General features: G+C 48.9%; 2 pseudogenes; one reads left to right on the forward strand and one right to left on the reverse strand.

Annotated features, from left to right (window-relative positions):
• The window catches only part of LOC131586387 (zinc finger protein 850-like), a 151,863-nt pseudogene that overhangs the window by 20,873 nt on the left and 104,230 nt on the right, over positions 1-26,760 (forward strand).
• LOC131586386 (zinc finger protein 850-like) overlaps positions 3,906-26,760 on the reverse strand; it is a 166,095-nt pseudogene continuing 143,240 nt past the window's right edge.

The raw sequence follows: 26,760 nt of genomic DNA on the forward strand, positions 1-26,760 counted from the left end.
TAACACAAGTGGAAGTTGTGAGAGGTTCGTTTGATCTCAGAGTGCAAAAAGGACACCAGGGGATTTCAGTTTAAATCACAACAGCACTAATGCACCTTTATTTTAGTGCCAGCAACAAGGGTTATGTGATAGAGGAGAGAGAGAGAGAGATGGAGAGAGGGATAAAGAGGCAAAATGCAAAAAGAAAATAAGGGGGGTTATAGCTACCAACGGATGAGACGGGGTTGATGGTGTCTTCTTCCATGGGGAGATCTCTCTTGAAGAAAGTAACTTGGAAAAGTCATTTTTACAGTCTGTTTCAAAGCAAGGGGCAGCTGGCCAAGAGGTGGGGAAATTCCTCGGCTATTGTGATGAGCCCCCTTGCTCTGGGAAGCAGGTGTAAGGTACAGAACAGGCCGCTCCTTACAAGTCCCTGCTCAGCAGCAGGAATGAAGGCAGTGTACCTTGACAGCACAACAAGCACACCTGCAAACCATCACCTGGCAAGCTTCCACCTCAACCAGGCCAGAACCCCTGCACAAATTCCCTTGGGGTCTTCAGGGTCTTGGTCTCTGTTCTTGCGATGGTTGTGGGGCAGATGAGGGTAACTTCAGACTGTCTCTTACACCCTAGTAACCCCAAATGACACCAATGACCCCAAATTACCACACCTGACCCCAAATTACTCTAAAGGACCACTCTGACCCCTCACCTGACCCCAAATGACCCCAAATGACCCCACACCTGACCCCACAGGACACAGACATTTACCCCCTGCTGAGCTCGGTCCTATACAACCCCAAATCCTTCAAAAATCCCCAAAATTTGACCCTGGGAACTTCCTGGATGAGCAGGGTCAGTTCCAGTGCAACGAGGCCTTTGTGCCCTTCTTGGCCAGTGGGCACCCCAAAACTTCCATAAATCCTTGGGGTGGGGTCCTAAATCCTTCTGGAATCCCAAAAATCCCCAAATTCCTTTGTGGTGGGGCCCTACATTCTTTTGGAATCCCAAAATTCCTTGGGGTGGGGACCCCAGACCCATTTGTGACCCCCACCCCTGAAACCCCCAGACCATTTTTGGACCCCAATCCCAAAGCTCCCAGACCCTTTTGGGATCCCGTAGCCCCCAGAGTCCCCAGACCCTTTGGAATCCCCTCGGCCCTTTTGGGATCCCCAACCCCTGAAACTCCCAGCCCCTTTTGGGACCCCACCCCCTCTAGAGACCCCCAGACCCTTTTGGGACCCCCGACCCTTTGGGGTGGGGCGGTGCTGACGCCCCCTCCCCACAGGGCAGTGGCTGTGCCTGGGGGAGGCGCTGGCGCGGGCAGAGCTGTTCCTGTTCCTGACCTCGCTGCTGCAGCGCCTGCGGCCGCGACCCCCGGCACCCCCCGAGGAGCTGCCCACGGCCCCCCTGGAGAGCGGCTTCGCCAACATCGTGCCCCGCTTCCAGCTCCACCTGCTGCCCCAATGAGACCCCCCCAAATTCCAGACTGCTCCCCAAATTCAGGAACTGCCCCAGGATTGGGACCCTTCCCCATGGATGGAAAATCTCCCCCCAGATCCTCCTCAGATTCCACTCCCAACATCCCCCCCCAGCTTCCAGCTCAGGATGGGGCTCTGATGAGACCCTTCCCTAAATCCCACCCCTGAGATGCCTCCCCATCGCTGGAAAATCTCCCCAAATCCACCCCAAACCCCGCCCTTAAATCGGGAATCCCCCCTGAGACCCCTCCCCAAATTCAGGACGCCTCCCCAAAATGCCCCTCCCCATCAATGGAAATTCCCCCAAAACCTAAAAAATCCTCCCCAAATACACTTCCCAAAATCAGAACCCTGCCCAGGACCCCAGAATTTCCCCCTAAAACCACCAAATTCCTCCCCCCAAATCCAAAAATTCCTCACAAATCCCCCCAAAAACCAAAAAAACCCCATACAACCCCAAAAGTCCCAAATCATCCAAAGACTAAAAAATCTCCCCCAAAACTCAAAATTTCCCCCCCAAAATTCTAAATTTCCCCCCAAAATCCCAAAATTCTCCCCACCTCCCAAATTTTTTTCCCAAAGCCACCAAATCCTCCCAAAATCCCAAATCCCCCCTCAAGACCCTCAAATTAAATCCCAAATTGCCAAAATTCCCCCCCAAGACTCTCAAATTCCTCCCCAAAAATATGGGGGGGTGCCCCCAAGCAACAAAATCCCCTCTCTTTAAAATTGTCCATGGACCCCAAATTCCCCCCCAAAACCCCCAAATCTTCTCCCCAAAACCCAATTTTTTTCCCAAAACCCCAAATCCGCCCCTTAAAAAATCCAAAGTTCTCCCCAAAATCCCAAATTTCCCCCAAACCACCAAATTCCCCCCAATTTCCCAAATTCAACCCCAAAACTCAGGAGATCCCCCCCAAAAAACCAGTGACCTCTCCCAAGAAGCCCCCTAAAATTGCAATTCCCTCCCCAAAAAATCACCAAAAAAGCTGATAACATAATTTTTTTATTTCACATTTTTCACACTTTGGGTGTGAGGGAAAACCCCAGAATTCCCATGATTTTTCTCGTTTTTTTGAGGAGGGGGGTGCCCTCAACTTTTCCAGCAGCCCAGGCGACCCCTCCCCAAAATTCCTGCCCCTCAGCCCCCCCAAATTAAGTGCACATAAATAAAAAGAGGGGAAAAAAAAAAGGGGGGGAAGGAGGGCAAAAATAAAATAAAAAAAAAATACCCCCCCACCCCAATTTGGGGGAAGGGGGACAGAGGCAAAAATTGAGGGAGGGGCCCTTAAAAAAATTGAGGGACCCCTCAAAAAAACTGGGGGAACCCCCTCCAAAAAAAGCCCACATTGAAGAATGCCAAAACCACCAAAAAATAGCAAAAAAAAAAAGGCAAAAAAGGGTGAAAAATTTAGGGGAAAACCCCCAATAATGCATCAAAACTGGGGGAATTCCCCCTTGAATCCAAGGAATTTTTGAGAAATTTCTTTCCCAAAAGGAGCAGGTTCTTGGGGGTGGCAGGGGAGGAGAGACCCTCTCCAAATTCCTGGGGGTGTCCGTGAGATCCAGACAAGGCACCTGGTCCTAGAGGGGGACAAAAAGGGCATTTTAGGAAAATTAAGAGAATTTTGGGGGATTTTGGTGAGTTTTAGGGAATTTTAGGATTTTTGGGGGGGTCCAGGGTCAGGTCTCAAGTTCGCAGGGTCTTGCATTCCAGGGCTGCAGGATCATGTCCAGGGAGGCCACAGCTACCAGGAACAGGCATGGGACACCAACGAGATGGGATTCTGCTCAGGAAAACATTTATTCAGCTCAGGAACAAACTCAGATCCAGAGACAGCCCCAAACAGAGGCAGGGAGATGGGGTTTGAGAACCAGGGTGGAGTTCAAGGTCAGGGACCACTGGGAACACAGCAAGGGAGAAACCCCAGGGGCCCAAACCCAATCAGAAATCCCTGGGCTGCCTCCCCACGAGGGGCCCAGGGTGGAGTTTCTTCCTGGGCTCTCAGGGCCCAACCTCTGAGGCAGAGGGATGGAATTCCCTCTTGCCCACACCTCTCACTTTAACAATGTTCATTTGAAACTAAATCTTTGCCTCCCTGGGCAGGGGCACCTCACACAAAAACTCACTCAGTAATGGGCTCCCCCTCCCTTCATCATCCCCAATCTTTGTCTGTTGCATTCCAGACCCCACCCCACCTCCCCAGTCCCAACCCCAACCCATCCCATCCCTGCTGGATATCAAGACCCCTTCCCAATCCCTATTTCCCCCATTTCACACCTCCCAAACTCCATCCCACCCATCCTGCCCCACCCAATGCCCATCTCACCCCTCCTGATTTGCATCCCACTTCACCCAGTCCCCTTCCAACCCCATTCCACCTGATGCCTTCAGAAGGCTGACCTAGAACAGAGGCTGGACAGAGTTAAGTATAAAGTTTATTAAAAGGCCTTAAAGGATAGACCTTGGGCAGTACAAGAGCCTGGCCAGGGCTACACCCAAGATGGACGAGAAATGGTCACAAAAATGGACAACTGATCATGAGGTCTCACATTTTTGTAAGTTTAGGTTCATCTGCATATTTGGGTTCACTGTCCAGTTACAGCTTCAGATGATCAAGTCCCATCCTTCTTGTTTTCTCTCTTCAGTCCACCCTTGTTTATGCTTTTGGGCCTGGAACTTGTAACAATTGTCCTTGGTATCAAGCTAGAAAAAGAATTGTTTTGTCTACCGACTCTGTGAAGAGAGCTCACTAACAATTAACAGGAAGTTCAAAACTACAAACCTAGGCAGCGCAGAACATGAAAGATATGAAAGCTAAAACTTAAGGCAACACACCCTGAGGGGCTGTGGAATCCAGGAATTTGGGTGGGATTGAGTTGATTTCAATGGCACTGAGTGGTTTTGAGGTGACAGATAGAACTCGCTCATCTCCTTGAGTGCCAAGAGATGGAGACAAATATACCAAATAACACAAAAACCCTCCCCATTTACCTCCCTGAATACCAGATTCCCTTCAAGCACTAGTAAAAGTGAGGTTTTAGATGCCTTTGACGAATCTGTTGACTTTTACCTCAATTTTGTCTGTTTTAAAGGGATGAAGATGAATGAAAAGAAAATTAGGGCCAAATCAAGATGACCACCAGCCCAGTGTGTTCCCAACACAGATCACTGGGAACGTGGGTCATCAGGGCTCTGCCCAACGTGGGGCCTCTGATGGAGGATGGAGCTGGAGCAGCGCACGAAACTCTTCCTGCACTTGGCGCACTCACAGGGCTTCCCTTACTGGTGCCTCTGTTGGTGTTGGGTCAAGTTAGAGCTCCTGGAGAAGCTCTTCCCACACTGGGGACACTCGTAGGGCCTCTCCCCAGTGTGGATGCGCCGGTGGGTGATGAGGTGGGAGTTTTGCTTGAAGCCCTTCCTGCACTCGGGGCAGCGGAAGGGCCTCTCATCCGTGTGAATCCGCTGGTGCAGGAGGAGATTAGAGCTCCTCTGAAACCTCTTCCCACACTCAGGACACTCGTAGGGCCTCTCCCCAGTGTGGATGCGCCGGTGGGCGATGAGGGTGGAGTTTTGCTTGAAGCCCTCCCCACAGTCAGGGCAGCGGAAGGGCCTCTCATCCGTGTGAATCCGCTGGTGCACGAGGAGATCTGAGCTGGTCTGAAACCTCTTCCCACACTCAGGACACTCGTAGGGCCTCTCCCCAGTGTGGATCATTTGGTGGATGGTCAGTTGGGACCTCCATCTGAAGGTCATCCCACATTTCTCACACTCATAGGGCCGTTTCCCAGTGTGGGTCCTCTGGTGGATGGTCAGGGAGGAGCTGTTTCTGAAGCTCTTCCCACATTCCCCACACTCGTAGGGCCTCTCCCCAGTGTGGATGCGCCGGTGGGTGATGAGGGAGGAGTTTCTCTTGAAGCCCTCCCCACAGTCAGGGCAGCGGAAGGGCCTCTCATCCGTGTGAATCCGCTGGTGCTGGAGGAGATTGGAGCTGATCCAAAACCTCTTCCCACACTTGGGACACTCGTAGGGCCTCTCCCCAGTGTGGATGCGCTGGTGACGGATGAGTTGAAAGCTCCAGCTGAAGCCCTTCCCACATTGCCCACACTCGTAGGGCCATTCCCCAGTGTGGATCATGTGGTGGCAGATCAGGCTGTTGCTCTGGCTGAAGCTCTTCCCACACTCCAAGCACTTGTAGGGCTTCTCCCCATCCTGAACCTGCTCATGGACCACCAGCTCAGAGCCCTGGCTGGATCTCTGGCCGCCTTCCTGGCACAGGGTGGGTCTTTCCTCCTCAGAGCACCCTGGGATGGGTTTGGAGCCCTTCCTCCTCCAGGATGTCCGGGGCTTTTCGTCCCTGATGGATTTCTGCACTGTGGAGCTGCTCAAAACGGCCTCTTCCACGAGGTTCTGCCATGGGGATTTGTCCTCCCTGGTTTCCATCCTCAGCTCCTTGTCTGGGGGAGGAAGGACAAGGAGGGGATGGGATTTGCCTCCGTGCCAGAGGGAAGGGGAAGGAGATCCCCCCAGTGCGTCCCCGGCAGGACGGCGTCGGCAGCGGGGTTGTCCTGCAGCCGGGGGCCAGGCTGGGCTGGGAGATGGAGCAGGAGAGAGGGGGAAAGGGGCACTGACTTCCTCCTCACCTGCCCAGGTGTCCTGGGGCATCTTCCTCTTCCTCACAGCCTCCTTCTCCATCCAGTCAAGGTCTGGGAATGAGAGATCCTGGTTTGGGGAAAATGCAATTCATGAGTACATTGGGTTGGGGGGTTCCTCCTGCCCAAGTCCATCTCTAGAACTTACCAGGCATCTGGTGCCCATATAAACCTCCCAAACACCAAGATTCAGCCCTGAAAATTCCTCCCAGGAGTTCCCCATCTCTGCTCTCTCCCCTTTGCTGTTCAGGGGTTCCCCCCCGTCCCAGCTGCGGGGGGTCATGCTTGCACTAAGGGTCCCCCGTTTGCTCAGTCCCTGCCCCCCCCAGGCTGCTGGGAGTGCCAAGAATGTAAAAAGTTCCCCTTTTCCATCTTCTCACTAACAGATGCTGGAAACCCCAGTGTCCACCCAAGGGACATTTTCCGCTCAGCTTTGGAGTCCTTAATTCTTAAATATCCCCCCCCGCAAAAATCCAACCCAGGGATACCCCAGGATATCTGGGCTGAGCTCCCCCTCTCGGGGCACCTGTGGGATGGGGGATGATGATCCCATGGGTGAGGGGACTGTGAATTCAAAGAGTGCTTGACCTCGTGGTTCCTTCTCCTTTACCTGATCCTCATTTGTCCCTCCTCTTCCTCCCTCTCCTCCCCTTCCATCCCTCCTCCTCCTCTTCCTCCCTAACCCCACCTCCTTCTCCTACTTCCATCCCTTCTCTCTCTCCTTCTTCATCCCTCCTCTTCCATCCCTCCTCCTCCTCCCCCAGGAGCAGTGACACCCTCGGTGCCCCGTTCCCAAACCCCTCACAGCCCACGGCAGGAGCGGGGATGGAGCCGGGACAGGTCGGGATGGGCAGCGCGGGGCTCTCCGCTGCTCCCACCCGCTGGGGATGGGGGGAACCCGGCCCGGGGAAAAGGAGAGGGAAACTGGGAAAATTGGGGGCTGCAGATCCAACCTGGGGCTGGCTGGGGACCCTGGCTGGGGACTGCCAGCCCTTGGGGCTGCTCTGGGGAGATGCGGGAGGGGGAAACACAGAGAGGGCTGGGGGATCCCAGGAGTGGCAGCACTGGCAGGGACTGGTTCGTACTGGGATCATCCTGGCAGTGGCTGGGATTGCACTGGCTGTGTACTGACATCATACTGGGATCATACTGGGATGATACAGGCAGTGAGTAGGAGCCTGCAGGGGGCAACTGAGACCAGGTTGTGAGGAACTGGGAATATGCCCTGCGCTCCCCAGAACCTTGAGATCGGCCCCCATATGTCCCATAAGTCTCCTCCAAACCCTTCAGGATCCCCGAGTGCCCCCTCAGCGCCCGTTCGGGACCCCCCAAAGCGTCCCTGGATCCCTGAATGCTCCCGACCCCACAGATTCCCCTTCCAGCCACTGCTGGGAATTCATCTCCCATCATCCCACAACACAGTTCCGCGCCCAAACCTCCTGCCGTACCCCCGCCCTAAAGAGCCCGGTTACAGCTCCCCAGGTTCCCCCCAAGTGCTCCCGAGCCGTATACATTCGCCCCCAGGACCTGCAGACACGGCTCGGACGCAAAAGTTTTCTCCAAGCGCTTCCCCGCACCTCCAAACGCGCCTTCCGAGCCACTTCCGGGACTACAGCTCCCATCATGCTCCGCGGCGCCCATAGAGCGCTATTCCAGCCGGGACTCCATCTCCCGTCATGCCCCGCGCCTCACCGGAATCCATTGGAGCTGCGCCTACAACTCCCGTGATGCTCCGCGGCCCCATTAAACCGTATTATACCGGCGCCTACAACTCCCATCATCCCCCGCGGCCCATAGATTCCCTGTTACAGCCCCCCATGTGCCCGCCCGGACCCCGAAGGGCCCCCAGATTCCCCTCCCTGACCTCCAAGTGCCCCCCTGGACCCCCAAGTGCTCCCCCAGACCCCGAATTGTCCCACAGAATCCCTAAGTGCCCCTCCAAGTGCCCACCCGGCTCCCCCAAGTGTCTTCCAGACCCCCAAGTTCTTTCTAAATTCCCTCCCCAGACCCAAAACTGCCCCAAATAGTCCCAGAATAGTCCCCATGGACCCCAAAGTGGCCCCTTTTACCTTGTCTGAGAAAATGATAAAAATTATGATCAAAGGACTAAAAATAGGAATAATTAGCATAAAGAGGGTGAAATAGTAGTCAATTAATTAATGAAGGGAATTGTGGTACTTAGAATCAAAGACCGATAATGTTTTTAGTTGATAAAAATGTATCAATTCTTTTATATAAATATAAAAAATAGGTTATAAAAATACAGAATAATATTATTATAAAAATCAAAATTTTATTTTTATAAATTAATTAGATTTTAATGATAAAGAAAAATTGATAAATGTTCTCAATTCTTTGGGATGTCAGTCCCAGGTGGGCGATGTCAGACATGCTGAGGCTCGGGGTGAGGAGCAGGTTGTCCAAACAGGGGCAGCCCACAAGGGGCTCTTTCTTCTCTGTGACCAGACCTCCTAAGGAGACATTCAGCATCAGGATTGTAAAGACTAAATCCTGACCTCCTGATCAGTACACAAAGATGTTTTACAGTTTGAACCGTAGAATGTTGTCACCGTAAGGGGCCTTCTTTGTTAATATACCTCATGTTGTGTCATGTTTGTTAAATACCAGTCTTGTTGTAACAGCCTTCTTTGTTAAAATATTGTTATAAATGAAATTAGAATTTTGACAACTAGGTCCCTTTGGTTAATGGCAGTTTAATTAAAAATGAATACAATTTACTAAATTGAAGAGTAATGTGGTATAAAAGAATACAGTTCAGTAAAATAATACAGTTTAATAAAATTTAAAATTTATATATAAAATCTGCTAGTAATTAAGTATGATTAAAGCATAAGAAAAACCAACCAGGGTACAAAGGCTTCCCACCCTGCCTCACATAGAAAACAAAGCACTTTAAGCTAAACTTATATACTGTATGCTTTTACATATTCATTAATGTTTCCTGTAAGTTTCCTCCTATTTCCGATTTTTCTGACTTTACGTCACTTTTCTTGACGGTGCATGCCTCACTTGTTGTTAGGGGGTCTTCAGTCTTCTTTTGCTGGTCTTTTGCCAAAGGCTTCTCCTCTTCCTCATTGTCCTTTGGATAACCTTACAGGTTTACGTGTGTGTACTAAGCCTTGTGTTATGTTAGTCTACTAATTAGCCTTATGTTTACTAATCTTTAGGCCCAATGCCTAAATTTGTTCTAATTTTGGTCCATCTCAAGGCCATTTTGGCCTTGAGACACCATTTATCTTCTAAACTACATCCTGTACCTTAATCTTGACGTGTAACATCTGCAAAGGGGTACATCTGCTTTGTAACACTGATTCTTCATTGTTTCTAATAAAAATAACTTTAATAACAATTACAATTTAGTTAGCACAAACCAGTTCCATTCATTACAACTGCAAATACCCCTTATGTCCCTTTTTATTGGTTTCCATGCTAATGGCCTTGCTTTCTTCCTTGCTATGGATAAACTTGTATTTTCTCAATTTCTCCTTTTGCTAACTCAATTCTTTGGCCTGCAGATCAGCTGCTAAGCCCATCCACATTCACCTCTTAGTCTTCAGAGGGAAACTTTGAGCACAGTGAGAATCTCCCAGTGTGCAAGAGGGTCCCTGTGTGCCAGCTGCAGCTGGGGCCTCAGCCATCTCCTCTCTCAACAGGTTCCTCTCTGCAGCTTCACAAGTCCAGCCAAACACCTCCCTCAGGGACACCTGCACCACACATTTCACATCTCCATGCCCATACGTGATGTCCCTGTCACAGCTGCATTACCAGCTTGCTGCTGTGCAGATGCTGCCACCACCCAAAGCAAGGCCCTGTGTCCCTGAAGGGACCCGCCCTGCTCTGTGGCCTGGACTGAAGGTGGGTCCCTCCTGCCAGGGCAGGGCCCAGCACAGCTCTTCTGTTCCAATAAAGAGATGGAGCTCTCACCCCAGTGTCTGGCTGGTACCACCAGCAAAGCCCACACAGCACCAGCCCTGGCTGAGCTCCATGTCCAGGAGCAGGCAGGGCTGACCATGGTGTGGGCAGGCAGGAGCCAGGCAGGGGCTGCTGTGACCAGCGGCGGGGCACTGAGGGGCTGGGGGAGTCTGTGTTGAGCATCCCTGGGATGAGGGCACATTTCCTTCAGTGGCATCACCTGGGCCTGAACCTCCTCCAGTGCCATGCCCAGGAAAAGAGGCAACCATCAAGAGCATCTCCAAAGACAGAGCCTGAGGAGCAATTTCAGGAGGCAAAACCAAGGTTTTGTTTAGCAATGACCCTTTGATGAACTCAAAGATTTACAATCAGTCCAGTACAGATTGGAGTACAGATGGGAGTACACTCAGGGGGTACTGCCAAGGCCATGAGGTCACAGCAGCCTGTGGGGTGACAGCAGGCTGAGGTGACAGCAGGCTCTGAGGTCACAGAGGTCCCAGAGCCCCGTGGTTGCACAGCACCGCAAGGACCGAGCAGTCAGTCCTTGACCACGACTGTTGTGGCAGCAGCGGCGGCGGCAGCAGCGGTGCTGACATTGGGACAGCGGTGTCAGGACAGTGGTGGCAGCAAGAGCTGCAGGACTGGCAGTGGGCAAGGCACCATGGCCTTTGCTCTGCGCCTCCTCCTCCTGCTCCTCCTGGCAGTGGCCCTGCCTGACAGGGCTGCCCAGGCTGCTCCGTGGCGAGCAGGGCGAGCAGGTGAGCTGGCAGCCTCGGTCCCCTTTCCCGGGACAGTGCTCCCTTCTCCCTGGGAAGCTTTGGGGATGGTTTTCCCCAGGACTGAAGGGAGGGTTTACTCTGTGGGAGGGAGAGAGTCCTCAGGGGCCCTGGGCTGGTCCTGCTGCCCCTCCAGAGATGTTGCACGGGGCCTGCAAAGAGGGTGGAGAGTGACCAGAGCCAGCCCAGAGCTCCCCAAGTCCCTCTGCAGCTTTGGCCATGTCCATTGACATCTGGCTCCCACAGTCTTACCCAATCACCTTGCAGTGCCCAGTTCCCTAAAGCAGAAGGGGGTCCCAGCACACCATGGAATGGTTCTGATCTGTGCTCCCTTCCAGATGAGGGTGGTAGGAAGGCTTCTCCAGCAGCTTGGCTTCATGATGATTTTCTGCCTCTGGAGCCCCATGCAGGTATGTTCTCACTGTCCCAACAAGGAATAATCATTGACAACCTGGCAGGAACCAGGTGACAGAAGCTTCTGTGGCTGTTGAGTTACAGGTGTGTCTGCAGCGAGGACGTTTCAAGCTCCTTTTCTGGTTGCTGCACACAAGCCCAGCTCCCATCACAGGGGTGAGTGATGTGTCCCTGCTGATCCTACAGGCTTGAGCCCTGGTTCTGTGGGATCCATTCATCTGAAATGGAAATACTTTCTGTTAAGGTTCTCCTAGAGGGAGGAACAAACCTATAGGAGACAAGATGCTGAGTGAACTGGATAGACGCCATGGTGGGTCCATGTCCCTCAGCCTTCTCCTGAGACTCAGCAGCCGGGGGATTTCTCTGCACATCTGGACATGCAGTGCCCAACACAGCAGGAAGGGATCCATGTCAGCCTCACTGCCCCACTGCTGCTTTCATGGCCTGCAGGGCTGTTTCCCAGCCTGGCCTGGCTGCAGCTTCTCCTCAGCCTCTGCAGGAAGGCATTTGGCATCAGCTGACAGGGAGCCCAAACTGCAGCATGGTCCATGCACACCCTGAGATCCCCTGCAATTTCCCAGTCTTGGGCTAGATGTGGAATGGCAGCTCTTTGGAGGAGGGAGGGCCCTGGCCTGGCTCCAAAATTTTGATGGCTTCCTGAACCTTATTCATGACTTTGCCAAGTATTGCCTTTTGAAGATGCCACCTTCCTGTTGGGGAACAGCCCCACCTGATCCAGCTGTGGCTCTTCCTTTCTCCAGAGATGAACCCAAAGGCTGTGCTGAAGGCAGCATTTCCCGGAGGAAGCAGTGGCTCATGGGCAGCCTCTGCTGCAGGAAGGGAGGCCATGCCAGGCACAGTCCCAGGAGGTAATTGCTGTGCCTCTGGGCCTGAGCCCTGCTGAGGCTTGAGCTGCCATCTCTGCTGCTTGGCAGTGTGGGCACAGCCCGGACAAGACCAGCACAGCCCAGTGGAATTATCCCCAGCAGCCTCAGGGTACTCACCTACTGAGCAGTCCTGCTGGGGTCCCTCTGTGGGAGACAGGTCCCAAATCCTGGCAGTGGCTGTAAAGGAGTGCCCATGGTGGGGAATAGGCAGAGTGGGAGGGCAAGGCTCCAGTGTGACCTGAAAGAGCCTGGCTCTGTCCCTATGGGATATGAGAGCTGTCCCAGCAGAACATGGGCAGGAGGGAGGGAGGGCCTGAGGGACAGTTGTGGCACTGCCTGCTGTAGCTCTTCCCCATTGCTTTTACAATTCTTTCAGCTGTGGCAGAGAGAGGGCCCCAGTGGGGCCTGGGCTGCTCCAGCCACCTCTCCCAGAAATGCTGCAGAGGGCCTGCAAAGAGGGTGGAGAGTGACCAGGAGCCAGCCCAGAGCCCCCAGGCCCCTCTGCAGCTGTGGCCATGTCCACTGACATCTGGCACCCACAGCCTTAGCGCGACTCCCTTGCACTGCCCCGTTCCCTAAGGTAGAAGGGAATCTCAGTACACCATGGAAACAGTTCTGATCTGTGCTCCCTTCTAGATTTGGAACACAACCTCAATTATTTGGAAGTGCTACTGAATGATACTTTTAATATCTTGGAGAATGCTGGAGGCAAGTTCTTCTATTCCCTTTACTGTCAGAACAAGCAATGACAAGGTGGCAAGAGCTCACTCATGTGCCATATCTCTTAACATAATCTCAGGCTTGATGGGTTCTGGAAACCTTGCCCTGCTCCCTTCTGGAGCCCTGAGGGATCCCACAGGTCACTGTCAGTGGGAGGAAGGAGCATTTAGCTGTCAGTCGTCTTCCTGTGTGCAATGCCAGTGTCTCCTTCCCTGTGTGCTCTGTGCAGCCACAGAGAAGAGCAGAGAGGGAAGGGGCCGGGCCCAGGGCTGTGCCCCAGGGCTGTGCCTTGTGTGGCTCCTTTGCTGGCCCCAGGGAGCCTGAGGATCTCCTACAGAGCCACAGGAGCTGATCTGTCCTGCCTTTCTTTTCAGCCAAGCCTCTTGCTGAAGGTGATGCAGCTTCCCAACCCACATCCAGGACTGAGGCTCTGGAAGATGGTGAGGGTAGGTCAAGGCCTTTCCCCCTGGGAGAGTTGCCAGCTCAGAGCCCAAAGCTCGGCCAGGGCGGCATCACTGCAGGTGCCAGGACAGAGCTGTGCACGTGTGTGCCCTCTCCCTGCGCTATCCCCTCACTGCTCCTGCGGCTCAGTGCTGCCTGTGCAGATCAGCAGAGATGAGAGAAGCTTCTGTGGCTGTTGAGTTACAGGTGTGTCTGCAGGAAGGACTCTCCCAGCTCCTGGGTTGGTTACTGCACACAAGCCCGGCTCCCATCGCAGGGGTGAGTGGTGTGTCCCTCCTGACCCCACAGGCTGAGCATTGCTTTTCTGGCATCCATTCCTTTGAAATGGAATTCTTTTCCTCTAAGGTCCTCCAAGAGGAAATACCAAAGCTACAGGAGTTATGAAACCCCATGAGCCGTCCAAACCCATGAGACAAATGCTGAAGAAAATTCTGCAGGGAGGACAAGGTGAGTCCATGTCCCTCAGCCTTCTCCTGAGACTCAGCAGCCAGGGGCTTTCTCTGCACATCTGGACATGCAGTGCCCAACACAGCGGGAAGGGATCCATGGCAGCCTCACTGCCCCACTGCTGTTTCATGTCCTACAGGGCTCTTTCCCAGCCTGGCCTGGCTGCAGCTTCTCCCCAGCCTCTGCAGGAAGATATTTGGCATCAGCTGACAGGGTTCCCAAACTGCACCATGGGCCATGCCCACAATGAGATCTTGTAGGATTCCCCGGTCTCTGGGTAGATCAGAAATGGCAGCTATTTGGAGAAAGGAGGATTCTGGCCAATCCCAAAAGTTTATATGATATCCCGGTCCTTAACCAAGTCTTTGACAATCATTGCCTCCTGAAGATGCCACCTTGCCCAGTGGGGAATGCTGCCATCTGATCCAGCTGTCCCTTTCTGCAGAAGTGGAAGGAGAGGCTGTGCTGAAGGCAGCATTTCCCGGAGGAAGCAGTGGCTCATGGGCAGCCTCTGCTGCAGGAAGGGAGGCCATACCAGGCACAGTTTCAGGAGGTAATTGCTGTGCCTCTGGGCCTGAGCCCTGCTGAGGCTTGAGCTGCCATCTCTGCTGCTGGGGAGTGCCCACCCTTCAGGGATGTTGCACTGGGCAAGGAAAGAGTGTTGAGAGTGACCAGGAGCCAGCCCAGAGCTCCCCAGGCCCCTCTACAGCTTTCTCCATGTCCACTGACATCTGGCTCCCATGGTCTTACTCAAACCCCTTGCAGTGCCCAGTTCCCTAAGGCAGAAGGCGATCCCAGCACACCCTGAAAAAGGTTCTCATCTGTGCTCCCTTCCAGATGAGGTTCCTGGGATGGCTTCTCCATTAGATTGGCTGCATAAAGTTTTGAAGCCCTTGGAGCCTCCTGCAGGTATGTTCTCAGTGTCCCAACAAGGAATAATCATTGACAACCTGGTAGGAACCAGGTGACAGAAGCTTCTGTGGCTGTTGAGTTACAGGTGTGTCTGCAGGGAGGACTTTCCCAGCTCCTTTGCTGATTACTGCCCGCAAGCCCAGCTCCCATCGCAGGGGTGAGTGGTGTGTCCCTGCCGTACCCACAGGCTGAGCATTGCTTTTGTGGGATCCATTCCTGGGAAATTGAACTATTTTTTGTTAAGGTCCTCTGAGAGGGAAGAACAGAGCCTCAGGGCAGAAAGAATCACTTGAGTCACACCATATCCTGACAGAAATAGAGAAGGAACTGCTCAAAGGGCATGGTGGGTGCATTTCCCTCAGCCTTTCCTGAGATGCAGCAGCCGGGGGCTTTCTCTGGACATGCCATACCTGGCACCATGGGAAGGGATCCATTGCAGCCTTGCTGCCCTGATGCTGCTTTCAAGCCCTGCAGGGCTGTTTCCCAGCCTGGCCTGGATGCAGTTTCTCCCCATCCTCTGCAGGAAGGCATTTGGCATCAGCAGGCAGGCTGCCCAAACTGCACCATGGGCCATGCACACCTTGAGATCCTCTGTAACTTCCTGGTCTCTGAGCAGATCAGGAGAGGTGGTGGTTTGGACAAGAGAGAGCCTGGGCCTTTTCCTGATCCTCTTCCATGTCTTTGACAAGCACTGCCTCCTGAAGAGGCCACTTCCCTGCTATGTAACGGTTCTATCTGATCCAGCTGTGCCTCTTCCTTTCTCAAGGGATGGGCAGAGAGGCTCTATGGAAGGCGGCATTTCCTGAAGGAAGGGAGGCAATTGCAGGCACGGGCCCAGGCACAGGAGGTAATTGCTGTGCTGGGCTCAGCTCTCAGTGGGGCTGTGTGCCAGCAGCTCTTCCCACAGGGCCTCTCCTTGCATGGCCCAGCAGCGTCCAAAGCTGGAGGCGCTTTGGCTTCCAGGACTCTGGAGCTCATTCCCAGCCTCTGGGAAATGGGACTCGTGCACCAATGTCCATCCCACTGCAGCTGCTCCCAGAGCTGGCCCTAAGCATCCAGAGGCCCAAGGCACAGGAGCAGCCCCGAGCAGGAGCCCTGCCACGAGCCCAGAGCCACAGCCAGCCCTGGCTCCCAACTGGGCAGGGGCTGCACTGGCCCCTGACAGGGCCTGGCTCTGTCCCCTTGGGCTGGGGGAGCTGTCACAGAGCAGGGAGGGTCAGGGGTGGCAGTGGCTGCTCAGGGATGGGTTTGGCCCGTGTCCCTGGAAGAAGCCACTGCCCAAGCAGCTGTGCATTCCCTGGGCTCTGCTCCCGGCTTTCTGGGCTTTGTTGGGTGTCACAGCCTGTGCCAAGGGACAGCAAGGTGCCTGCAGGCCCCAGCTCTGGGGGAAACAGGGAATATCCTGGACATACCCACCATGCTGCCAAGTCAGCAGTGGAGCACAGCACGGGCTCACGCTGCCCAATTCTCCCACAGATGCAGCCGGCACCACAACACGTGTTCCCAATTCCCAGAAGGGCATCGGAAGAGGTTTCTGTCAAGGAACACGCTGTTGGCTAGAATTAATGTCAGGCCTGTTTTGTTTGGTGCTTGTCTTCATTTTATGCAGTGTTGGAATCTGGTATGTCTGGAAGACAAAACGGTGAGTATTTCATTCATCTTTCCTTCAAACAGCTTCTTTTGAAAGTCTGTTGTAGAATAGAAACATTCCCAGTGAGGCTGCTGTGGACTTGTGGGTTGTCCTTGGTTGTCCAAATAACTCTGCTGAGAGTTCTGCTGCTGCCCAGGCCTTTCATTGGCCTCTTAATTGCTGGGCCTTGTCCTGGGGAGCCTGCTGGGGCTGCAGCCAGTGCTGGCTGCCACTGAGGCTGCCTGGCCAAGAGCAGCCCCAGGAGCAGCGGGCAGAGGCAAGGCAAGGTGGGAAGAAGAAAGAGCGGGGACGAGATTGCCCTTGAAAAGCAGACACGCTCTGGGGCCCGCTCCTGGCCAGGGACCCTGCCCAGAGCCATCCCCTGCTCTCCAGGGCCTTGAGGGGCAGCTGTCCAGCTGGGCCAAGCTGTGCCAGCAGCTCCAGCCGTGCTGGGGAGCCTTGGCAGCTCTGGGCCCTGCTGTGCAGGAGGGTCCCTGTGTGCCAGCGGCAGCTGGGGGCCTCAGCCACCTCCTCTCTCCACAGGAGCACCTCTGCAGCTTCAGAAGACTGGCCAAAGGCTTCAATCAGGGAGAACTACACCTGTCTTCCTCCATCTCCAAGCCAGTGTTCGTTGTCCCCGCCTGTCATGTGGTTACTTTACCTTTAAGAAAGTTAAAGTTGCTGGAGACTGCCTGGAGTCTTTTCTCATGACCAATTATCGGTCATTGCTGAGAATTGACAGCAGTTTTAGCCATTGAAAAATAAAATCAACTTGTGAACCCCACCTTAAAGTGTAAAACCAGAGCTCTCTTGTTCTCTTTGTTGCTTGGCTGTGAAAGGTAGCAGACCTCCGGGCTGGCCTCCGGTTCCCTGCCCAGGCCATGCGGCCGGGCGGGGGCCGGGCTGGGCCTGCCGTTCTCCCGGCCGGGAGATGGGGCCTGCTGGGGCTTGCCCCGAGCCAAGCTGGGCCAGGCCGGTTCCTGGCTTGGCTGCAGGTTTTGCTGTGATGGAATTTACCAGAAACTGCCGAGTAAAGAAGGAGAAGAGCTCTGGGCCTGCATCAAGCAGAGACGGTGACCGCACCCTCCAGAGCAGCTATGAGGAACTTTCCATCGCAGACAGCTCCAGCTCCTGTTCAGCAGAAATCACCGAACCATCTACAAAAGCTTGGGCAAGATTTTAACTCTTTCTTATCCAGATGAGACTTGCGGATTAATCTTTTTATCCAGAGAGAGAAAAGGAGAGTGATCAACATGAAAAGAGACTTTATAAACTATTAGTGGCAAGAAAGAAAAGAGACTTCAAGAAAGGTAGAGAATTAAGAAGATGCTTTAATTCAGCTGAAATATCTTTCTGTTAAAACTATGGAGATGGACAATGAAGTCCTGAAAAAAAACCCTTTAATTCATAATAGAGTATGGAGAAGAATAAGGTGTTCAAAGTGTAAATTTGAGCAAAAGGTGAAGTAATTGTGGTATAGTGAAGTGCTGAGAGATTTGAAGCCTTGAGAGGCAATGAGAAAACTGTTTCTTAGTGAAGCTCACAGAAGCAGATGAAGAATACTTTTTTTGCCTTTGAGTAACTTATCCTTAAAAATGCTATCTTCAAACTCATGACCCATAACACATTTCAGAGTGATGTGGAATGGGAGGGGTGGGCTTTAATAACAGTAGCTCTGAGCAGCTGATATCAGAGAAACGAGAAACTATAACAAAAATAGTTTTCTTGTGACAAACTCCATAAATTAACAGAAAGGAACGTCTGTTTCTCTACAGAAACTGAGGAAAAGACTATAAGAAAATTAGAACTGTTTAAACCATAAAAATTATAAAGTTTTTGTCTCTGTTGTCATGTAAACGAAAGAATAGTGACCAGTGAGAAATGAAAAAGTTTTTCTAAAAGTTTATTCTGGTGTTCTTATTCTTGTAGTCTGTCAATAAACTTTTCTTTATTCCTTTTAAGTTTTATACCTGGTTTGCTCTTATTTTAATCCATATCTCACAGCAAGAAATAAATAATTCTTTTTTTTCCCCTTTTTGTTAATTACTAGTTCAAAACCACGCCCAAGTTTCATCCATATCCCACAAAATTCCAGAAAAATACCACAAAATTCCACTAACATCCCAACAAACTCCCTAAATCTTCTCCAAACCCTACCAAATTCCAGAAACATCCCACAAAATCTTTACAAATTACCACACAATCTAAGAAAAATACCTCAAAGTTCTTCATCTTTCCCCAAAGTCCATCAAAATTCCGGAAACGTGCCACAAAATTCCACAAAAATTCCACAAAATTTCAGAAACCTCCCAGAAAGTTCCACAAACATCCCACACAATTCCCTATATTTTCTCAAAACCCCACCAAATTCCAGAAACATCCCACAAAATCTCCTCCAATTTGCACACAATCTAAGAAAAATATCTCAAAATTCTTCAAGTCTCCTCAAAATCACTCAATATTCCAAAAAACATCCCACAAAATTCCAGAAAAATCCACAAAATCCCGGAAACTTTCTACAAAATTGCAGAAATATTCTCAAAACCCCACCAAATTCCAGAAATATCCCACAAAATCTTTACAAATTTCCACACAATCTAGGAAAAATCTCTCAAAATTCTTCAAGCTTCATCCATATTCCACAAAATTCCAGAAAAATCCCACAAAATTCCACAAACATCCCAACAAACTCCCTAAATCTTCTCAAAACCCTACCAAATTCCAGAAACTTCCCACAAAATCTTTACAAGTTTCCACACAATCTAGGAAAAATCCCTCAAAATTCTTCACGTCTCCTCAAAATATCACCAAATTCCAGAATATTCCACAACATTCTAAAAAAAATGGCATAAAATTCCACAAAAATCCCACAACTTTCCATCCAAATCCCACTAAACTCTACAACCATCTCGCAAAATTCCACAAACATCCCACAAATCCTCTAAATCTTCTCAAAACCCTACTAAATTCCAGAAACATCCCACAAAATCTTTACACATTTCCACACAATCTAAGTAAAACTCCTCAAAATTCTTGAAGTCTCCTCAAAATCTCATCAAATACCAGAAAATTCCACAACATTCCAAAAAAATTGCACAAAATTCCACAAAAATCCCTCAAAGTTCCATGCATATCCCACAAAATTCCACAGCCATCTCACAAAATCCACAAACATCCCACCAAGTCCTCTAAATCTTCTCAAAACACCACCAAATACCAGAAACATCCCACAAAACCTTTACATATTTCCACACAATCTAGGAAAAATCCCTCAAAATTCTTCAAGTTTCATCCATATCCCACAAAATTCCAGAAAAATACCACAAAATTCCACTAACATCCCAACAAACTCCCTAAATCTTCTCCAAACCCTACCAAATTCCAGAAACATCCCACAAAATCTTTACAAATTACCACACAATCTAAGAAAAATACCTCAAAGTTCTTCATCTTTCCCCAAAGTCCATCAAAATTCTGGAAACGTGCCACAAAATTCCACAAAAATTCCACAAAATTCCAGAAACCTCCCAGAAAGTTCCACAAACATCCCACACAATTCCCTATATTTTCTCAAAACCCCACCAAATTCCAGAAATATCCCACAAAATCTTTACAAGTTTCCACACAATCTAAGAAAAACTCCTCAAAATTCTTCAAGTTTCATCCATATCCCACAAAATTCCAGAAAAATCCCACAAAATTCCACAACCATCTCACAAAATTCCACAAACATCCCACAAATCCTCTAAATCTTCTCAAAGCCTTAACAAATTCCAGAAACATCCCACAAAATCTTTAAAAATTTCCACACAATATAGGAAAAACTACTCAAAATTCTTCAAGTCTTCTTAAAATCTCACCAAATTCCGGAAAATTCCACGACATTCCAAAAAAATGGCACAAAATTCTAGAAAAATCCCTCAAAATATCACAAAAATCCCACAAAATTCCAGAAGCATCCCACAAAATTGCAGAAATCTTCTCAAAACCCCACCAAATTCCAGAAACATCCCACAAAATCTTTACAAATTTCCACACAATCTAAGTAAAACTCCTCAAAATTCTTCAAGTCTCCTCAAAATCACTCAATATTCCAAAAAACATCCCACAAAATTCCAGAAAAATCCAGAAAATCCCGGAAACTTTCTACAAAATTGCAGAAATATTCTCAAAACCCCACCAAATTCCAGAAATATCTCACAAAATCTTTACAAATTTCCACACAATCTAGGAAAAATCTCTCAAAATTCTTCAAGTTTCATCCATATCCCACAAAATTCCAGAAAAATACCACAAAATTCCACTAACATCCCAACAAACTCCCTAAATCTTCTCCAAACCCTACCAAATTCCAGAAACATCCCACAAAATCTTTACAAATTACCACACAATCTAAGAAAAATACCTCAAAGTTCTTCATCTTTCCCCAAAGTCCATCAAAATTCTGGAAACGTGCCACAAAATTCCACAAAAATTCCACAAAATTCCAGAAACCTCCCAGAAAGTTCCACAAACATCCCACACAATTCCCTATATTTTCTCAAAACCCCACCAAATTCCAGAAATATCCCACAAAATCTTTACAAGTTTCCACACAATCTAAGAAAAACTCCTCAAAATTCTTCAAGTTTCATCCATATCCCACAAAATTCCAGAAAAATCCCACAAAATTCCACAACCATCTCACAAAATTCCACAAACATCCCACAAATCCTCTAAATCTTCTCAAAGCCTTAACAAATTCCAGAAACATCCCACAAAATCTTTAAAAATTTCCACACAATATAGGAAAAACTACTCAAAATTCTTCAAGTCTTCTTAAAATCTCACCAAATTCCGGAAAATTCCACGACATTCCAAAAAAATGGCACAAAATTCTAGAAAAATCCCTCAAAATATCACAAAAATCCCACAAAATGCCAGAAGCATCCCACAAAATTGCAGAAATCTTCTCAAAACCCCACCAAATTCCAGAAACATCCCACAAAATCTTTACAAATTTCCACACAATCTAAGTAAAACTCCTCAAAATTCTTCAAGTCTCCTCAAAATCACTCAATATTCCAAAAAACATCCCACAAAATTCCAGAAAAATCCAGAAAATCCCGGAAACTTTCTACAAAATTGCAGAAATATTCTCAAAACCCCACCAAATTCCAGAAATATCTCACAAAATCTTTACAAATTTCCACACAATCTAGGAAAAATCTCTCAAAATTCTTCAAGCTTCATCCATATTCCACAAAATTCCAGAAAAATCCCACAAAATTCCACAAACATCCCAACAAACTCCCTAAATCTTCTCCAAACCCTACCAAATTCCAGAAACTTCCCACAAAATCTTTACAAGTTTCCACACAATCTAGGAAAAATCCCTCAAAATTCTTCACATCTCCTCAAAATATCACCAAATTCCAGAATATTCCACAACATTCTAAAAAAAATGGCATAAAATTCCACAAAAATCCCACAACTTTCCATCCAAATCCCACTAAACTCTACAACCATCTCGCAAAATTCCACAAACATCCCACAAATCCTCTAAATCTTCTCAAAACCCTACTAAATTCCAGAAACATCCCACAAAATCTTTACACATTTCCACACAATCTAAGTAAAACTCCTCAAAATTCTTCAAGTCTCCTCAAAATTTCACCAAATTTCACAAACATCCCACAAAATCTTTACAAATTTCCGCACAATCTAAGAAAAATCCCTCAAAATTCTTCAAGTTTCATCCGTATCCCACAAAATTCCACAACCATCCCACAAAATTCCACAAATATCCCAACAAAACCTCTAAAGCTTCTCCAAACCCTACCAAATTCCAGAAACATCTCACAAAATCTTTACAAATTGCCACACAATCCAAAAAAAATACCTCAAAATTCTTCAAGTCTCCTCAATATCCCACAAAATTCCACAACCATCCCACAAAATCTCACAAACATCACAACAAACTCCCTAAATCTTCTCAAAACCCTACCAAATTCCAGAAACATTCCACAAAATCTTTACAAGTTTCCACACAATCTAGGAAAAATCCCTCAAAATTCTTCACGTCTCCTCAAAATATCACCAAATTCCAGAATATTCCACAACATTCTAAAAAAAATGGCATAAAATTCCACAAAAATCCCTCAAAGTTCCATGCATATCCCACAAAATTCCACAGCCATCTCACAAAAGTCCACAAACATCCCACCAAGTCCTCTAAATCTTCTCAAAACACCACCAAATACCAGAAACATCCCACAAAACCTTTACAAATTTCCACACAATCTAGGAAAAATCCCTTAAAATTCTTCATGTCTCCTCAAAGTTCTACAGAATTTCGGAAACATCCCACAAAATTCCACAAAATTCCACAAAAATCCCACAAAGTTCCACAAACATTTCACAAAATTCCCTAAATCTTTTCAAAATCTTACGAAGCTCTAGAAACATTCCACAAAATCTCCTCCAATTTGCACACAATCTGGGAAAAATCTCTAAATTTTTCAAGTCTCCACAGTATCCCACAAAATTCCACAAAAATCCACAAAATTTAAGAAAACATCCCGCAAAATTCCCTACATCGTCTCGAAACCATATCAAATTCCAGAAACATTTTAAAAAATCTCCACAAATGTCTACACAATCTAAGAAAAATCTTTCCAAAATATTGAAGTCTGCTCAAAATCCCAAAAAATCCCAGAAAAATTCCACAACATTCCAAAAAAATCCTACAAAATTCTAGAAAAATCCCACAAAATTATTTAGATTTTCTCAAAATGCCACAGAGTTCCAGAAAAATCCCACAAAATTCTAGAAATGTCCAAGAAAATTTCCACAAAATCCCACACAATTCAAGAAACATCCCACATAATTCCACAAAAATCCCATGAGATTCCAGAAACACCCCAACAAATTCCCAAAATCTTCTCAAAATTCTACCAAATTCCAGAAACATCCCACAAAATCTCCACAAATTTCTACAAAATCTAAGAAAAATCCCTCAAAATTCTTCAAGTGTCCCAAATATCTCACAAAATTACAGAAAAATCCCACAAAATTCTTTAATTTTTCTCAATATCCCACAAAATTCAAAAAAAATCCCTCAAAATTTAAGATAATCCCACAAAATTCAAGAAAAATCCCACAAAATTATTTAAATTTTCTCAAAATCTCATTAAATTCCAACAAAATCCCATGAAATTGCTGAAAAATTAAAAAAAAACCCCTAAATCTTCTCAAAACCCTATCAAATTCTAAAAACATCTTACAAAATGTCAAAAAATCCCCACAAAATGTAAGAAAAATCCCTCAAAATTCTTCAAATCACCTCAAAATCCCACAAAATTCCAGAAACATCCCACAAAATCTCTTCAATGTCCCACAAAATTCTACAAAAATTCCACAAAATTCCACAAGTATTTCACAAAATTCCAGTAAAATCTGATGAAATTGTTAGCATTCAGGAACACACATAATCACGAATGATTATATGCAGGTGCTTTATTAAGAGATCTGGGTGTCAGGGGTACAAAGACCCAAATCTGACCCATCTTGGTTTGGAACTGAACATGTTTTATGCTCTATCATTATGTAACTCACATATTAATTATTAAACTTACATTGTTCTATTGTATGCATTGTTTTTACCCAAACATGGATTTCTCGTGATCCCCCCCAGCCCCCTAACATTGTTCCTCATGTTCTTTAAACAATAATTATATCCAATCATATCTAACAATTGTATCATGATCATCTACTGATTACTCAGGTGCAGTTTGACCTGATCTTTAGCAAATACAAGGCCTAACATTTCCCAGGGCCTACTTTTCCAAGGCCTTTCCAAACCTAACTTTCTTTCTAAGTCCCCGAATTTTCTAAGATTTTGAGACCTTTTACTATCGCTTACAGGACTTGTGCTCCAGACCCCTCACCAGCCTTGTTGCCCTTCTCTGGACACGCTCCAGCCCATCCATGTCCTTCCTAAATTGGGGGCCCAGAACTGGACACAGCACTCGAGGTGCTGCCCAACCAGTGCCAAGCACAGGGGAGGAATCCCTGCCCTGCTCCTGCTGGCCACACTGTTCCTGATCCAGGCCAGGAGCCATTGGCCTTCTTGGCCACCTGGGCACACTGCTGGCTCATGCCCAGCCTGCTGTCCATCAGTGCCCCAGGTTCCTTTCTGCCTGGCTGCTGTCCAGCCACTCTGTCCCCAGCCTGGAGCACTGCAGGGGTTGTTGTGGCCAAAGTGCAGGACCTGGAACTTGGACTTGTTAAACCTCACCTTGTTGGGTTTGGGCCCTGGATCCAGCCTGTCCAGGTCCCTGTGCAGAGCCCTCCTACCCTGCAGCACATCAACACTCCCAGCCAACCTGGTGTCACCACGGTTCCATGGGGCCCTTGAGTGTCACAATGGTCTCCAGGATTCCATGAGGCCTCCCAGCAATCCAATTTTGGATCATACTGGGAGTGACTGGACTCATACTGGGAGTATCTGAGGGTGACTGGGAACACACCATGCACATCATCCCCCATACTGGGGGTGACTGGGCTGATCTAGCCAGAGGCAACTGGGACCATCATGGGACATGTGACCAGGATCATACTGGAGCTTACTGGGCTCATATTGGTGTTGAAAGGGAACAACTGGGATCTCTGAACACCAAAGGTTCCTTTCCTGCTCACTGAAGAAGGAGCTTCTCAGTATCCCTGTGTGAGGGGACCTTCACCTGAACCAGATGCTGTTAGGAGAAAAAGCCGCCTCTGCTGGAAAATCCCACACAACAAGTCAATGCCAAGAGAAAGCATTTTGCTTTCACAACTTCCCTCCTGGAGCCACAGTCCTTTTGGATCACACAGCAAGCGAGAGAACAGCACAAAATACAAGGCTGTGTCCAGTTTTTGGCTGGGTGAGCAAACAGAGGGAATGCCAGGGTTCACTGCCACAGACTCTCCTCTTGGGGAACAGATCCCCCCCAGGCTCCATTCCAAATGCTGTGCACACCCTGCTGGCTACAAACAATCCCTTTTTTAAGAAGCTGTTGGCAGGAGCTCTCCCAAATAAATGGCATCTTAATGGCAATTTTCATTAAAATCAACTCCATTCCAAAGGAAGAACAGAAAGCCCACAGCAATCCCAAAGGCACATATGGTGCACCTGGGGAAATCCTCGACTTAGGGGCCCAGTGGGTTAAAAAATACCCATAAGAAGCCACAGAGTGCAGAGTGCAAACTGCAGCAACCACTTGCTGGATCATTTTGGCTGTGCTGCACACATCTGCAGACTGTCTGTCCCCCTGCAAGCACAGAAGGACACCCGTCAGGGGCTGGGCTGGCTGCTGAGAATGCCTCGGGCAGGAGGATCCTCAGGCAATGAGCAGGTGCCCAGAGCCGCTCTGACACTGAGGCCTCTGTGCCCCACAGCAACGGGAACACCACAAGGACACGGCAACGTTCCTGTGACATCACAGCAGCAGCTCCCCCAAAAACTGCCTGGAAGGTTCTCCTGGGTCACCAAGGAGCACAAAGGATCTTCAGAGGGCACAACCTATTGCTCAAGGGATCCAAGAGGAACTCAGAAAATGCAGCAAATGAGGACACCCCACAGCCCAGCTTGAACACTGAGAAGGAACAAAGATGTGAGCAAACCAAAGGAAATAGAACTTTTGGTCACTGATGCTGCTGACTAAAACAAGCAAGGTTTGATCCATCTGGGATCTTTGTTCTAGTTCTAGAAACAAGCAAGGTTCTCTACTGTCAATGTACAGAATGGGGAAAAGAAGGCTGAGAGTGCCAAAGCCTTGTTTGACTTATTGGACATCTTGTGGCTGAGGGTGTCCAAGGCAATGGACTCACAAGCAGGGTCCCTGCCCTCCCCACTGACAGCTGCCATCTCTCCTTCAGCCCCACACGTGTCTCCAACAACCTCCTGTCCAGGGCCTCCATCCACACATTTCATCACCAGCCACAGATCCTCATCCACGAGGTCACCCAGCATCCCTGAGGCCACAGCAGGGAGTGCTCCTGGCATCTGGTAGAGCACTGTGGCTTTCCTGGGATCCTTCTGGTGCCTGTGGCTGAGAGGAGTGGGGTGGATGGAACCAGGACGGGTCACAGATCAGCAACCCCACTGCAAGCAGTGCTTTCTCCTGCTGTGTGGGGACCGTGGGGTGACTGATATTGGGACTCCTCTGGCTTTGGCTCCTGCAGACCACACAGTGGGTCAGACACTGGGCTGAGGGAAGGGGTCCCATGGAAACCCAGCACAGGCATTTCTCTTTGGAGAGGGGGTTCTGCAGGGAGAACAGAGAAGAAGAGAGTTTCCTGTCTCCTGAGATTCCCCCTCCTCCTTCAGCAGCCATTCCACAATCCATCAGTACCAGAGTTCATAGCATCACTTCCATGCCAGGGAGCACAAGGCACTCAAAACTGAACCCTGCCAGAGCCCAGCCCTGCCTGCCCATTTGGAGGGT

Source organism: Poecile atricapillus, chromosome 19, assembly GCF_030490865.1.
Source record: "Poecile atricapillus isolate bPoeAtr1 chromosome 19, bPoeAtr1.hap1, whole genome shotgun sequence".
In the NCBI taxonomy this organism is placed as follows: Eukaryota; Metazoa; Chordata; class Aves; order Passeriformes; family Paridae; genus Poecile; species Poecile atricapillus.